The 17,166-nt window shown below is 36.2% G+C and overlaps 1 protein-coding gene across 14 annotated transcripts in view; it reads right to left on the minus strand.

The window, feature by feature from the left end:
* The window catches only part of DLG2 (discs large MAGUK scaffold protein 2), a 2,041,348-nt gene that overhangs the window by 838,930 nt on the left and 1,185,252 nt on the right, over window positions 1-17,166 (minus strand). The gene's annotated exons all lie outside the window — the stretch shown is intronic.

Genomic DNA, 17,166 nt, shown 5'->3' on the forward strand with positions numbered 1-17,166 from the left:
TACATGTGTTTTTCTTCCACTACGTTAAAAAGCACCAAACTAGAAGTCCTGAAACCTTGATTTCTATTACAGCTCTACCATAGTCTAGACCATGGACCTTGGGAAAGACAGGATGTTTCCTTGTTTATAAATAGGGGTAATGATAAACACACCCCACAGGGTAGCTGTGAAGATTAAATGAGGAAATGTACCTCAAGCATGTGGCAAATTGTTCGGCATACAGTGCTCAAGTGCCTATGTGTAAAAGGGGGAAATGATAGAAAAATAAATCACATAGTGAGACCAAGTTATACAATAAAGTTGTTTTAGTGATTTGGTAATGTATTAATGTGGAAAGACTGAATAGACTTCCCGGAATTCCATTTCTTTTACATTTCCAGTTGACTGAACCACAGGAGAGAGTCTGTGGGAGACTTAGGGTGCAAGCGAAGCAGCAGCCATTTTGTAACACACAAATCTGCTGGCTCACCTCACTGGCTGGTATAGGCATCAGCTAGACCAAGGCATTAAGATATTTTTAATGTCTCAAAATAACTTTGTGGTAATAGTATTTCAGATATTCCCTGAAATGCTGGGAAGGGGTAATATTCCACCTGGCAACTGTTCCTTAAAACATATTTTATGGAACTTTATGAAAGAGGAAAGCAAAGTATTTATAAAAATGATTGGTAGGTAGTAGGTTCTCAAAAAATATTTTTAATTTCAGGAATGACTAAAGAGAAAACAGAAGAGTTTTACTCCTTTCTCCTGTACTCTGGAGTCTATCCTCTTCCTTATAATATGCATTGTTCCTCTTTCTAGCTTCAGAACATTCAAGTTCTCCCATTATACCAGATAGTTTTCATGGGCATTTAAATGTATTCAAAGCTCTGTCCCACTTTTAAAAACATTCCTTCTCCAGCTATCACTGTCTCCCTCCTTCTATTTACAACCAAACTTCTCAAAAATAGTTATCTCTACCCTGTCCATTTTGTCATCTCCCACTTGCTTCTCAACTAACTCCAAACTGGTTTCTACTATCAATACTTGCCTTAAGGCTATTGAAGATTTCCATGGCACCAAATTCAATGGACAGTTTTAGGATCTATTTAGCAATACAATTTGAAAGCCTTAGAGATATCTCACTCTTCAAATATCCCAAACCAAATTCACATTCTTCCCCCTAAAAATTTGGGTTTTCCCCAGTGTTTCTTCTGTTGGCGACTAGTACTACTATTCACCCAGCAGCAAAACCCAGAAATCTGAGGGAGGGTGGAAGAAAGAAATTGGTTGTTTCCATTTCTTAGCTTCTACGATGGTTTCTAGTCAAAATCAAAAGGCTCCTCATCTATGGGCCATATTACTTCCTCTCCAGATCATGGGGCTTACTTTTCCAGCCATAGTTTCGTTAAACACAATTTTTAAAATAAATTTCAAATGGCAATCATTGCTCTTTGAGTAAATCTCAAATTCTTATTGCGGACCTCAAAATGTATACGATATGTTTCTGTCTTCATTTTTCTCCTCTGTGCTTGGCTCTCTGCTCTCCTGCCACTACAGCCTTGCTCTTTCCCACCTCAGAATGCTTGTAAAGGCTGATTCCCCTGTTTGTAACAGCTTTCTTCCATAATTTTATTATTCAGTTTACAAACCACTTCCCACTAATCCTTTAGCTCTCACATTTAAGTTTTGCTGTCTTCTGCAACCTCCCTGATAGGTCAGGCTTCTCTGATAGAAGATCCCTTACACTCACTGCACTTCTCCTTTGTGATACAGTAACCAAATATATATATATATATGTAGCTCAAATATGTATATATATATTTGGGCTATATATATATCTCAAATATAGCTCAAATATAACTTCCAGGATGTTAGAGGCTGTGTACAGCTTATTCTCTACTATATTATTAGCAACTAGCACAATATAAGTTCTCAATAAGTTTTTGAATTGATGAACTTTCTGATTCAATCATTATTCTAATTCCTCCATAAAGTATTTAAATATAAACACTTTCCTCTTTAATATCCAAGTAAAATAGTATAATACCAAATAAAATTAAACATACAAAAATGTTTCAAAGTGGAAGATTTTAGCAGCCAAGTCTTTGCACTAAAATAAAGTTCCCAATGCATTATAGATATTCAATAAATATTTGTTAACTATGTGAATTATAAAGGTGTATTAGCCTGCTTACTTACAATCTTTTAGGCAATGAAATTGCATTAAACTCAAACAAATCATACTTGCTGGCATATTGGTCTCCTTTTCTCCTCCTACGTTTATTTTTATTTCCCTAATTTTGAGAAGGAAATAGTTTTTCTTTTTCTCTCAAAACAGTTTCTTTCTGGCAGAATAACTTTGCTCTCAGAGATTAGAAAAAAGCTGTCTGCTGGAAATGCAAAGAAAGATTTCTTATTACAGTGAATAAACTGTGGAAAATTACTCTCACTGATACCTTAGAAGTGTTGTCTTTAGAAGAACAGGAGCAGATATTTAAGTTCCAGACCTTAAAACCAATTGTCAACACCCCAGGTTTATCACATCATGACCTGTCACCCACTTCTGCAACCCAGAGTCAGCCCCAGGAACTAGCAGTACCTACCAGCAGTGGGGAAGATTCTGGACTCCTCTGAAAAGTTCTACTCCCACCAATTTCACTGAAGCTGGTGATTATACCATTAGGTTTACTACATCAATTTGATTTAAATGGGGCTTTACTTTCTTTTCCTTCTTTTGACAAACAAGTTTTGGGCACCTATTATAGAGCAAGTGTTAATTCTGCCCCGTGCAAGGTGATGTTTCATGGCAACGAGTGATAAATACATAGACTCTGCTTTAGTTCATAATCTATAGGGCCTCCTGGCAAAAAGGATAAGGATGATACAAGCATGAGCAGGATGTTCTGGCAGCAGAGAAGCTTGACCTGCAAAGCCTTCTTGGAGGTGGTAATGATTGAGCTAGGACCTCAAGGGCAAGTAAGTGAGTCAGGTGATGCAGGAGCACAAAAGGGAGAGAAGAGATGGTGTGAAGGCACAAAAGGCATCCACTGTGGTGATAGCTTTAGAGGCTCAGTAGTATATTTAGAATATGGGAGGGGTTGGATAAAGAAACAGAAAAAAAAGATCACAAAGGGTCTTTTTCCTGAAGCCTCTAAAATTTTGAAGCAAATGGGACACTTTATGAAAATTATGCTGGAGGATGGACTAGAAGAGTTAGGATACCCTGAAGGGAAGAACAGGACTTTCACCCTATCCCCCCAGCATCTTGCACAGCCAAATATAAGTCAGTGTTTGATAAATATTTATTGAATGTTTTTTCTGAATGAAATCATTTAAAAGCTTGTTTCACTGAGGTACCACTAAGTCATAACTCAGCTGTCTATATACCACAAGTAAAAGATTTCAGGTCATGTATAAAGAGAAAGTTAACAGGGGAAGGAGGAGATGGCGTTAGGCACTGAAGACCTGACAAGGGAGGCAAAAGCAGAGGGTGAAGGACGTTGAAATGGGAGGATGAGGGCACCTGAGATGTTTCAGACTCAATAATTTTTCTAGGGGCAATAACTCCCAACTCCGCATGTCAATTTTCATTATGTACAGTTATGGTAAATGTAATGACCATAAATGTACATAATAAAGACTAGCTGTAGCTAGGCACCACCTGAAGTGCTTTCAGGCACAAACGTTCATTGTACGTATGGTAGTGTTGAGGCCCCACAGATACAGTCCCCGTCACGGAGCTTAGGTGCCAACAAGAAGACAGAGAACACACAAGGGAAACAATGACTATTTAGCATACTTCCAAGCTGAGAGACGGTAGAGCATAATTGTTAAGAGCATGATATTTGGAATTAAGACTCTCTGGCCCTAAATTCTTGCCTGACCACTTTGGCTGTGGCTGTGTGACCTTAGGTAAGTTACATAACTGCTCTGTCTTATTCCCTTACCTGTAAAATAAGGTTAATAGTAATTATGTATGTTTTTATATTATGCAGAGTAGTAAATGAGTTAACAGGTATAAAGAATTTAGAAGACAGCCTGGCAAATAGTAAATATCGTTAGTAGAAAAGATTATTATTGTGGTTTTCTTATAACAATTAGCCTTATCAATGAGTTCTATGAAGAAAATCAAAGCAGGGTAAAGGAAAAGAGAACCAGATAATGCAAGGGTAGGAATGAGACTAGGAGGAAATAATTGAAATAAAGAGATCAGGAAAAGTAATTCTGAGGTGAGAACATTTCAGCAAGAGACCTGAAAGAAATGTGAATATTTGGAGGGAGCATTTCAAAGAGAGAAGGGCAAATACAGAATGAGCAAGTGCTATTGGGCAGAAACCAGTTTGGCTTGATGGGATTAAGGAGTAGCAAGAAAACTGCTGTGACTAGAAATAGGTGGTGAGCAAGGCAGGGAACAAAGGTGATATGGTAGGAGGTGAGGCAGAAGAAGGGAGAAATGGCGAATTCATTTGGGGCCTTATGGGCCACTGGAAAGATCTGAGATTTTTACTGAGATTTAAAGCCACTCTGCTGTGAGCAGAGACACCACATATCTGGATGTCATTTTAAAAAAGATCTCTCTGACTATGTATAAAGAATGGACTGCAGGGCTTCCCTGGTGGTGCAGTGGTTGAGAGTTCGCCTGCCGATGCAGGGGACATGGGTTCGTGCCCCGGTCCGGAAAGATTCCACATGCCGTGGAGCAGCTGGGCCCGTGAGCCATGGCCATTGAGCCTACGCGTCCGGAGCCTGTGCTCCGCAACGGGAGAGGCCACAACAGTGAGAGGCCTACATACCGCCAAAAAAAAAAAAAAAAAAGAATGGACTGCAGAGGGGTGAGGGTGGTAGCAGGCAATTCCTGCTGTACATTTAATCCATACATCAAGAATGCAAGATAAACATCAATGTTCCTATTTTATGGAAAACAACATGAGGTTCAGAAATAGTTTATCAAAAGGCACACAGGTATGTTGACTCTAAACACGTGTGTTTTTCACTCTGCAGGAAAGTCTTCCTGGGCCTCCCTGACTCGGTCAGATTGTCCACTACATTTTCTCATGGCAGCATGTTCCCCACCTTTCTAGCACCTATCACAGTCTGATTTTATACTTGTTTCATGTCTAAGAGCAGTGGCAGTGTATACCAGTTCGTCCTCAGGGTCTATTTAGTACCTAGAAGAGGTGCTCAAGAATTATTTGTTAAATGAATGAATAAATTGTAATACAATGAGAAGCATGCGAATAAATACGGTAACAACATGAATAAATGAGAAATTAAATTTAACACAGTAACAACAAAGACCCACTATACCTGAGTATCTGCCATTTTTTTAAAATCTAGGCATTATTTTTCAAATGATTAGTAGTAAATTTAAAAAGTATTTATTAATCAAGGCCAATATATATAAACTCTGAAAATTATTTTTTAAATTTTTTAAAAAATCAGGGCATTAAACAAAACGCAGATCTTTCCCCAAACTTCTTAATGTACAGGAGCCTTATTTTAATGACTTTCTAAAAGTTGGCCATGCCAAAGAATTAAGACCATGGTATATCTACAGTGTTGGAAACAGATAATAAATGAAATGAAAATAATTCAAAATATTACTACTATAATATTAGCAAAGGCAATTGCTATGTTTGCATAGTGCCTTCCAATCTCCAAAGAACTGCTGCATACATTATCTCATTGCTCATTCAGCAGGTACTCAACGTTTCATCCATCACTTACACACACACACACACACACACACACACACACACACACACGCACTCTTTCTGCATCATTTCTGCAGAGATCTCCTTTACAGTGGCCTTGATAAAAGCTGACTGTGATATTTTATTAAATTCAGCCCCCATTAAGACTTGGCGTTGTTTGAAGCACTATCAGATGATGCTGAGCTCAGTAAGGGCACTTGTTCTTATACCTTCTATCTTCAAACAGCAAGTTCCAGTCTTTCATTTTGGGAGATGGAACTAGAAACTAGCTTCTCTTTTCATTGGTATGTGATACCAATTTCCATGCTTTCATTTTCTTTCTTGGGGGCCAGATACTAAGTAGATGAAAATGATTCGCTGTTCTTAACTCTAACACCTCTGAAATTAAGCCTGGGGGAAGCTGGTGATAACTCTGAAGTTGTAACTTCTCTCTAGGTTGTTTGGAAAAATAACTCTACCAACCCTCCAGCAACAAGACTTGGCTATTATCACATTACAGCACATCAGTGGCTGCTAGGACATGGTGAAGAGACGAGGCACAGTGTCAGCAAATGTGCCATTCCAGCTCTGACAACTAGGACATACTCAATTTTACAACTGGATGATTTATGTTTAATAATACTTTTTTAAAATGTCACTTACTAGGCAACTACTATACACCAAACACATGGCTTTGCTTTTGCTATACAGTAATAACTCATTTAATCCTAAGAACAATCCATAAGATGTATATTATTACCTCCTAAATCTCACTTCTATGTACATTAAAAAAAGAAAAGACTGAAGACCAGGTAAATCAGGCAACTTATTCAAGTCCACACAACTGGAAGATAGTAGAGCTGGGATTTGAACCCAGGTAATTTCTCTTACATTGTTCTTTTTGCTTTGTCGGTTTCATGAAGGAGAGCTAGAACATATGGGGTTTTGTTAGGAGACATAGGTATCTGAGTATATATGATCATAAGTAGAAGAATTATAATTTAAGCTCAGGTATAGCTTACTCCAAATTGTAGGTTCCTTCCACTGCCAACAAAATGATCCCCTTTCCAATCAGTGACATGTTTCCTTAGGGTGAATAAACCTTTAAAAATACTCTCTTTTGGAGAATTAAAAACTTTTCCCAAGTTGATCTGAGGTACATATATATCCTAAAACAGTGGCAAAACTCAGAAATGAACGACTATGCATTGTTCTAATCTGTTAACCTCCTGCTTAGTAAATCTCGATGCAGACTCAAGAACAAGGTCTAAATACCCTGTCTCTGTTAGATGTGTTAACTCTTTTAGGCTACTAGTGATTATTGAGTAATTTATTGACTTAAACTCCATTAAGGTTGTCCTGGAGATCTGAAAGAGTTAATACATTTCTAGACATACTTATTTTTATTAATAAAGGTTATGCTGCCTGAAAATGATTGTCTAGGGCATCTGGAATTTATATTTTAAATTAGAGAAAGTCCACTGGTTTCTGGAGAGTATATGGAACTAAGGAAAAAAAATATCCTCTTATATGAAATCCTCAAGGACGCTTGCAAATGATTCTTTTTAAAAAGATGTTAAAAGGAATGCTTATTACACTTTGGCCTCCTACTCTAATTTCTCTAGCCTTCCCGAAGGTTGAATGAGGAATAAAATGGCATCCTTTTTTCTTAGGGCTATTAGGGTTTTTCATGGCTCCCCATACATCAAGATTACAGACCCTATTCCGCTTTTTCCACATTAAACATTTGATTTTAAATCTGTGCATTTTGGTCCATCAAATTTGGTTAATTAATTTATTTATTACTATTTATTTTTTGCGGTATGCAGGCCTCTCACTGTTGTGGCCTCTCCCGTTGTGGAGCACAGGCTCCGGACGCACAGGCTCAGCAGCCATGGCTCAGGGGCCCAGCCGCTCCGCGGCATGTGGGATCTTCCTGGACTGGGGCATGAACCCGTGTCCCCTGCATCGGCAGGCGGACTCTCAGCCACTGCGCCACCAGGGAAGCCCTGGTTAATTTATATTTCACAGTAAATTTCCTGCTATATTTGATAAGTTAATTCTTAAGACTGAGAAAAAAAATCAGGGTTTCTAAACTCATATTCAAAGAAAATATAATTGGTGACCTAGGAATATAATCCACTCCCTGACACCCAAAACAATTAATGGGATGGAATCAACAGTGCTGGTGAACAGGTGAACTTTCAGCAGGAGGAAAGAGGGTAAATATGCTTGTGAAGGGTGATAACTTATTAAGGAAAGGTAAGAAAATGAGGGAGAAAATGCCTTCTAAGACAAATTATCTCATTTTAAGGAAGGCCAATTCTTAAGAGTAAGGTGTTACTATTTTGGTAGAAGGCTTGGAAAGTAAAGGTTTGCAGTAATCAATCAATGAAAGGAATGGAGAATTAATTTGGCTAAATACAAAGAAATGAAAAAAATTAGGCTCAAGGGCCAAATTCCTAACTATACTTTCAGGCTCAAATGTCAACTCAAATGTCACATCTTCCTTATAAATTCTTCCCTACCTTCTTAGGGAATTAGTAGTTTGTGCCTCTGGAGACCTAAAGAATATATTGTACAATTATCTATTATATCTCACAACTCATTTACAATAATTGTGACTTCCACCTCTACCTAGGAAGAATTAGTCACTAGGGAAATTACCTCCAACCATAGATAACTAGAAAATCAGATAAAATATATAAACTACCAATTTTCAGTCATTTGGTAATAGCTATCCCTGTAATCTCCAAAAGGAAGGAAATAAATGAGGTGAGCTCAACAACGTCCCCAGCTTATTGCTTGGAGGCAGTTTCTAGGAGAGAAGAAATATGGAACCCAAACAGAGCTCAGTTTCTTTCATGCATTGAGAAGATAGAAAATGGAGTTTAGGGTGACCTAGGCAGGTACAATCTGCCGGCAGCATACCAGAGAGAGAGATAGAAAGAACACCCCAGAGATCTGAAAAGCACCCTCCTTGTTCTGGCCAATTCTCTGATTGCATAATAATCTAGGCATGCATAGGTTGAGGGTCCATGAGACCAGAGAAAGAATCACTGAAAAGTAATAGACTGAACAATTCCCAGGGCTCACATAGAGCTGGGAATATTTCACATTTCCAGCAGCCAGAGTAGAGAGACCTTATATTATTAGGGCAGCAGGTAAAGGAAAAAGAAGGATATTGCTCTAGTTATAGGGTAAATTAACACTAATTATCCATAGATTTAGGAAAGCCTTACCTTAAAAAAAAAAAAAAAAAGATTAAAAGCAAGCCTCAAAAGCCCTAACCCGATTCCATGTAACTTAAGAGTTGTCAGAGAAAATCCAATAGCCTGAAGGATACAGCAACCTCAGAAACCAACAGCATTAAGTACAAAATGTCTAGCATCCAAAAAAAAAAAAAAAAAATTACCAAGCATGCAAAGAAGCAGGAAAAGATGATCCATAATCAGGATAAAAAATTAATAGATACAGAGCCAGAATTATAGAGGTTATGAAGTTAGAGGAATGTTTGAAAAGCTAACACAAAAATATGCTCCATATACTTAAAAATGTACAGAAAAACATGAACAGGATGAGGAGGATGAGGAAGGAAACAGAATATATAAAAATAAAAATTAGATACCTGAAGTGAAAATGCACTGGATTAGAGTAACCATAAATTAAGATGCTACAGAAGAAGAAAACCAGTGAACATGAAGAAATAGTGTGGAAACTATTCAAAGTGAAACACAGAGATTTAAAAGGACTGGAAAAAAAATGAACAGAGCATCAATGGTATGCTGAATAATATCAAGTTTGCTCTAACACATGTGCAAATGGAGTCTAGAAAGTGGGAGAGGGAAGAAAAATTATTTGAAAAAACAGTGACCAATAATTTTCCAAATTTAATGATAACTATAAATCCTCAGATCTAAGAAGCTCAACAAACCCCAAGCAGAATGAACATAAGAGAAAATACCAATTCACCTCATGATCAAAACTAATCCAAAAAACAGCAGGAGAAAGAGAAAAAAGGAGCAAAGAACAGAGGGTAGATATAGAAAGCAAACAGCAAAATGGCAGATTGAAGCTCTAGCTTGTAGAAATAATTACATCAAAGGTAAATAGTTTAAACTCTTCAATTAAAAGGCAGAGATTAATGGACTGACTAAAGCAAGATCCAACTATATGATATCTATAAGAAACTGAAATTAAATAAAAGATACAATATTAACTCCCCATAAACTGTGAACTCTTTAAGGACATGGGTTATATCTAACTCAATTTGTGTTTCTAGTGCCCAGTTCGGTATTAGTACTCAAAATCTACTCAACAATATTTGTTCAAAGAGTGCTTGTATTTAAAACTTCTTATTTCACAAGACATGCAAGGATAATTCCAGGAAAGCCTTGGTGAAATATTCACTTTATCCATATTAACAGATTCTTAAAAACGGGTTTTATGACAACTACTTAAAAAAAAAAACAAAACACTTATTTTAAGAGGACACTGCATGATTTCTGATTGTTTTATGGTTAATTTATCTATTTCATCCGAAAACTCCAGAATTTGGTTAATCTTCTAAGTCAGGTGTTAGCAAAATTTTTCTGTAAAGGGCCTGATGGTAAATATTTCAGGCTTTGAGAACCATACATTCTCTGTAGCAACTACTCAACTCTGACATTGTAGAAAGAAAGCAGCCATAGACACTACCTAAACGAATGATGTGGCCATGTTCCGATAGACCTTTATTTACAAAAACCAGTCGTAGGCCAGATCTGGCCTATGGACTGTAGATTGCTAAGTCTCATTCTAAGCACAGGATGATTGCTCAAAGTCTCTGTGGCTATGGTTATCTATTCCTGGAATGAGGCACTTATCACTACTCTAGAAAGCTTTGATCAGTGCCAGTAGGAGATGCACATATCTCCTTCTACTTACCCTGTATCTACTTTTCTTGGTTAATGCAAATAGAAAAGACAAGAGCTCAGACACTGACAGGTAATTTACTTCCTATAACCAAGCTCTTCAAAGCTGTTTTGTGCTTTCATTGTATTGTCACAGCCTATACAGCTAGTAACTTTGACAATAATCCTAAACTGTTAAAAGTGTCCAAAGTCCCCACTGTCAATTTGTATTTTCAGTGAGGTTGAAGGTTTGGTCAATTGTATTCAGGATATGTAATACACATGGCAATAATCTGCTCAATTTGTTTTTTCCAAATACCTCGCATTGGCCTTTTGCTCAGCATGTCACAACTTCCTTTCTTACCTTTTGATAATTTTCTCATCATCTTACAATTACTAATAATGAGGTATTTTATGTTTGCCTACTCTTCGTGGTGTTCTATGTAAACATTCTTACAAAATAAAGACTTAATGTTCCATTAATGACCATTTGGTCAATAAAATAAGCATGTTGTCAAAACTGTCACTGTATCAAATAAATTACATGAATTCTATTTAAGGCAAATTATTCATTTAGGAAAAATGGTACCATTCATAAAGGAAAATTATACATTTGGTGTCAACATGCCTGTCTAAGGTACAGATTAGGAATTCAGGATTTAGATTTCTGATTCTGTGTTTTATTAGCTGCAGTATAAGCCTAGACAAATTATTTAGCCTTTAAGATTCTGTTTTCTCATCTATTAAAGGTAAAAACAAGGTATACTTCATCAGGAGTGATAGGAGATTTAATGAAGTAATGCATGAAAAGCTTAGAACAGAGTTTCATAATGAAGCTTATTCATGAGCATTCAATTCATGTTTAGTATTATTTTTATTTTGTGTGCTTGAAACACGGTAAGTGTTCAGCAAGTAAGTGAGAAAAATATACTTGTACATAACCTAGAACTCATGCCTTACCAATTTTTTTTCTATAACCTCCAGAGTCTAGTATTGTGCCTGATAACTACTAGGCACTCAAATATTGTTTGTTGAAATTGAAATGAATGAAGTCTCTGCATATGGCATACTTTTTCTCACATTATAATGGCTTTGACTTGTTAAACAATTTATCACTTCCATTACCTAAGAGGGTCATTTGAAATCTCCAACTTGATTCCACTTAAATTTATATTTTTATACTGTAATATGTTAGATGTTTTGTATATATATCATATAACTTATATAAGTGTAGTTAACTATTCAACCCTTGAACTTAGGTACTATTTTCTAACTTAGAAATGAGAAAAAATAAGTTCCAGAAAAGTTATCCCAGCCACCATGTAGGAAAATTAGGTTGAAATTTAGGTTTGACACGTTTGGGACTTCATTTTTTAAACTACTGTGCTGTTGTATTTCTCATAAGTACAAGTTCCTACAAATTGCTAATGATTTCAACAAGAAGGGGAAGAAAAAGTTCCTATTTCTCATGCATCTAAAACATCTCACTTATTAAGGAGTCATGACATTTCAAGGCAGATATGATAATTCTATTTTTCAGATGAGGAAACTGAGGCTTAACTAAGCAAAGGAACTTGCCTAAGGTCATACATTGCTTTTCTTCAGGGAATTAAAAAAAGAAAATACAAAGAACAGCTTCATTTACTTTAACTGTTTTATGGAAAGTGTCTCTCTCTTCCATTAGGCATTTAGCCAAGGCAATAAAGGGCTTCATGCCACAGACATGGTCGAAGCATTAGAAACATGCCTTTCCCAATTTTTTTTTTTTTTTTTTTTTTTTTTTGCGGTACACGGGCCTCTCACTGTTGTTGCCTCTCCCGTCGCGGAGCACAGGCTCCGTACGCGCAGGCTCAGCGGCCATGGCTCATGGGCCCAGCCGCTCCGCGGCATGTGGGACCTTCGCGAACCGGAGCACAAACCAGTGTCACCTGCATCAGCAGGCGGACTCTCAACCACTGCGCCACCAGGGAAGCCCGCCTTTCCAAAATTTGATAATGTCACATAAAAACCGCTGGATGGGACAGCCGTATACAGCCCTGTACCAAGACATCACAGGGCCAATCTACCAGGCTAAGAATCATATAAAACGAAACAGAACATGTATTCTTTACCACGTGCCAGATATATGCAGGTACATATGAGCTTCACAACAACATGTGAGGCAAACTTTATCCCCTCACCTTACTTATAAGGGAACTGAAATTCAGAGAAACTAACTTGCTCTAAGTTTCTCACTGGTAAATGATAGGGCCAATTTTTTTCATTCTTTTGCTAAAACACTATAAACAAAATTTCAAATGGACAATACAAATAACTATGATAATGCTGAAGGGAGAGTTTTGTCTATTCCCTTCAAGAAAAGAACCTAAACTCTTACTGGGAAGAAGAAACTCCTCTTTCCTGGCGAGCATGCACTTCCTCTTGTGCATGTTGAAGCTGCTTGAAATACACAATCCATTCAAAGACTTAATTTTTAACAATTTCATAGATCTGAGTTGCCTCTCACATGGTGAGAGGTGCATTTTTTCAACTTTATTAGGTACTTAGAATCCCAATGAAAACTTGAATTGTTATTCATTTAAAAGAAGAAAAAAAAAACCTATGTAATTACATCTTTATAATCCACCCTCTCTGAGAAACCTTCCCAGTTTCTCCTGATTGGAAATAAAGTAGCAAGGTAATAGTACAGTGTTTGTGGAGTCAGATTGACAGACAGGCATACCTGGGTCTAAGTTCTGGCACACTACTGAAATCCCTTATCCACATAAGATTTTTGGGGAAAATTGGATGTGACAAAGAAGGCAGAATACCTACTCCATTGTATGGTACGCTGTGGGGTCCTGGAAGACAACCTCTTCTCCTCTGTACTACTTTTTTTTGAGCCATTAGTGTTTTACTAAGGGGTGCATAGGAAATAGTTAAGAGAACCACATGTATCTTTGCATTAAATATGCATAACATTTGAATAAAATTTGAGTAAATTTGTCAAAATAGTTTAACATGTGCATTAAATTAAATTAATTAATTAATTAATTTCAAAAATAGTTCACCCATTTCTCTTAACCCCAGTCCCCTGCCTCTGGCAACCACCAGTCTGCTCTCTGTTACTTATTAAGCTTAGTTCTGTTTTGTTTTTTAATTTTTAGATTCTACATATGAGAGAGATTGTATGCTAATTTGTTTTTCTGTCTGACTTATTTCACTAAGCATAATGTCTTCCAGGTCCATCCACATTGTCAAAAATGGCAAGATTTCTTTCTTCCTTATGGCTAAATATTATTCTAGTGTGTGTGTGTGTATCACTTTTTTATCCATTCATCTGTTGATGGACACTTAGGTTGTTTCCATTATCTCGGCTATTGTGAATAATGCTGCAATGAACATGAGGGTGCATATGTCTTTTCGAATTAGTGTCTTTGTGCTCTTTGAATAAATATTAGAGGTTGAATTGCTGGATCATATGGTAGCTCTATTTTTAATTTTTTGAGGAACCTCCATACTGTTTTCCATAGTGGCTGCACCAATTTCCAATCCCACCAACAGTGCGCAAGGGTTCTTTTCTCCTTGCCAACACTTGCTGTTTCTAGTCTTTTTGATAATAGCCATTCTAAGAGGTGTGAGTTGATATTTCATTGTGGTTTTGATTTGCATTTCCCTGATAATTAATTATGTAGAGCATCTTTTCATGTGTCTGCTGATCACCTATATGCCTTCTTTGGAAAAATGCCTATTCAGATAGTCTGTCTATTTTTTAATTGGATTGTTTCTTTTCTTTATTTTTTTTTTTTTTGCTATTGAGTTGGTTGTATGAGTTCTTTATATGTTTTGGATACTAGCCCCTTATAAGATAAGTGCTTTACAAATATTTTCTCCTATTCAGTAGGTTGCCTTTTCATTCCAGTGATGGTTTCCTTTTCTGTGCAGTACATTTTTATTTTGATGTAGTCTTGTTTATTTTTGCTTTTGCTTTTGGAGTCAGATCCAAAATATCATCGGCAAGACCTAGTTATGGAGCTTACTGCTTACGTTTTCTTCGAGGAATTGTATGGCTCCAGGTCTTACAGTCAAGTTTTTAATTCATATTAAGTTTTGTATATGGTTTAAGATAATGGTCCAGTTTCATTCTTTTTCATGTGGCTATCTGATTTTCCCGACACCATTTATTGAAGAGACTGTCCTTTCCCCATTGTATATTCTTGGCTCCTTTGTCGTAAATTAATTGACCATATATGCATGGCTTTATTTCTGGGCTCTCTACCCTGGTCCATTGATCTATATGTCCGTTTTTATGCCAAAACTATGATGTTTTAATTACTATAGCTTTGTAATATAGTTTGAAATCAGGGGTCTTCTTTCTCAAGATTGCTTTGGTGACAGGGTTCTTTTCTATTAGCATGAATAATATATATATATCCACTCTCCCCTACAAGAGTATCAGTTTCTGGAATGCAGTGACTAAACCTTAATCAACTATTAGGTCTCTATAAGTGTTCAAGAAACTATTGGTGAATTGAAATTATAGGAAGTAGGTTCCTGAAGCAGAATAAGGGAACCAAGACACTAAACAAAATATTGGACTTTGACTTAGCTAGTAAGTGCTAATGAAGGCTGCTGTAATCATATGTGTAGGCAGGTGGTAGAAAGAGGATATCTGGGAGTCTATTTTATGGAAGGCCAGCCGATGGAGAAATGTGCCCACTGCATCCTCAGTCAATCTTCACATTTTCCATTCTGGCTGTTTCACAAATCCATTTGCCCCCTTATGCCCAAAGAACCAAAGTCTATGGCTTTAGCTTTAAGGAGGTTAATGATGTGGGGCTAATTAATTTCTACTGGTCTCTTTCAGCCCTTGGTTCACATCATTAAGAAGAAAAACATCACATTACTTTTATAATATGGCACCACTTTATTATTCATAGATAAAAAATCAGAAAATATGTTTCTCCTAGTCAAGAAACTATTCTATCTATATTCATACATATATCTATATATTTGCATGCAACACACACAATCTTTTATACTAGCATAGAAACTTTGCTTAATTTATTGGTGAAAGTCAATATACTACTAAGATCAATTACTATTTTTTAATTTATGGTTGAACATGTTTTGCCAGTATCTCTCTCCAAAAAAAAGAGTAAATAATATTCCTATACTTCTTATGGTCAACTCACCTAGTTATCTAATATAAAAGTCCTGATAGCCTATATTAAAATTTTGTACTATTATATGGAAATTTTTTGTAAATGTACCATAAATTTACATATTAGAAAATAATCTTTCCTGCATGATATATGGGGAAGATTCATTTCATTTCCTACCAGCTTTTTGCACTGTTGCAAAGAAACCCTATTTCATAGAAAAAAGGAAGACCTTTTGAGAAATCAGTGTTCTAAAATGGCTTTATTTGAATGCTATAGGAAAGTCTGTATTTTCCTCTCTTCTTAGGTGGCAGAACTTTGAGATTTACCTTCAAGGATTTTAAGAGGTAATTTGTGTAAAGTATATTTACATTTAAATTAATCTGATAAAATGCAAATGGGGACAGGGGAAAATTAATGACTTACATTTAGATTCATATTATAAAAAGGTGCATTGAAGTATTGTTTGATAACGATTGGATTCAATCCAATTAGAATTTTAAAAGTTCAGAAAGTATCTGAAGTATGTTTAGCAAATTCATAGCTTTATACTAATAATACCATAATTTCAGTGTTGCTTTATATTTCACAAAGTAATTATGCTGGACTACATATGCAGATTTTAACTATTCATAACAAAGAATGGCTTAAATAGGACTTCCTGAAAAGGTTCCTTTGCTTATAAAAAGCTGTGATTTTTGTATTTAAATAAATGAAATTTGTATTTAATAAAAGCAGAATGTGTACATTAGCTTTCACTGTCTTTGCCTTACAGCAGATTCAAAATTGTAGAAATCTGAAAATTATAGCTTTAACTTCCCATGAACTATCCTTGCATTGCTTCAATTTGTGGTTGCTTAGAAACATTATAGGCAAAAGGATTGATTCTTTCCAGATGCTACTAGTCTAACCACACTTTATGCTTTTGATTTAAGGCTATTCTGTTTAATAGTGTTATAAATACATGTTTCTCTAAAAAGTCACAAACGTACAAATCAAGTTCTGTTAGTGGTGCGTCTTTGGAATCTATTCCTTATTCACATATAAAAAAGCCTTTTCTGTGTTCAGCTTCCATAGGCTTTACTAAAGGCAAAGTTATGCTGAATGACCTGTGCTATTACAGTTATTTATCTGCAGAATTTATTTCCCTAGTTTCCAACTATGTTTCTGATCGAATACTTTTGATAGCACTAAGTCATTCACATTCACTTATCAAATGCTCATTGAAGAGACACTTTGGCCTTTTACAAAATAATCAGTAATCTTACTGAGTACTCAAAAATGTAGCAAAAGATGAAACCACAGAGTTGCTAGCATATTTGAACAATGACCTGAGCTAATAACTACATATTCCACTTTGGCGGACACTTCAGAAAAATAGCTGAAGAGAAGACACACACACACAGAGACAGACAGACAGACAGACAGACAGGGAGAGAGAGATTGAAGCAACTGAGG

This window comes from Stenella coeruleoalba (assembly GCF_951394435.1).
Source record: "Stenella coeruleoalba genome assembly, chromosome: 8".
NCBI classification, from domain to species: domain Eukaryota; kingdom Metazoa; phylum Chordata; class Mammalia; order Artiodactyla; family Delphinidae; genus Stenella; species Stenella coeruleoalba.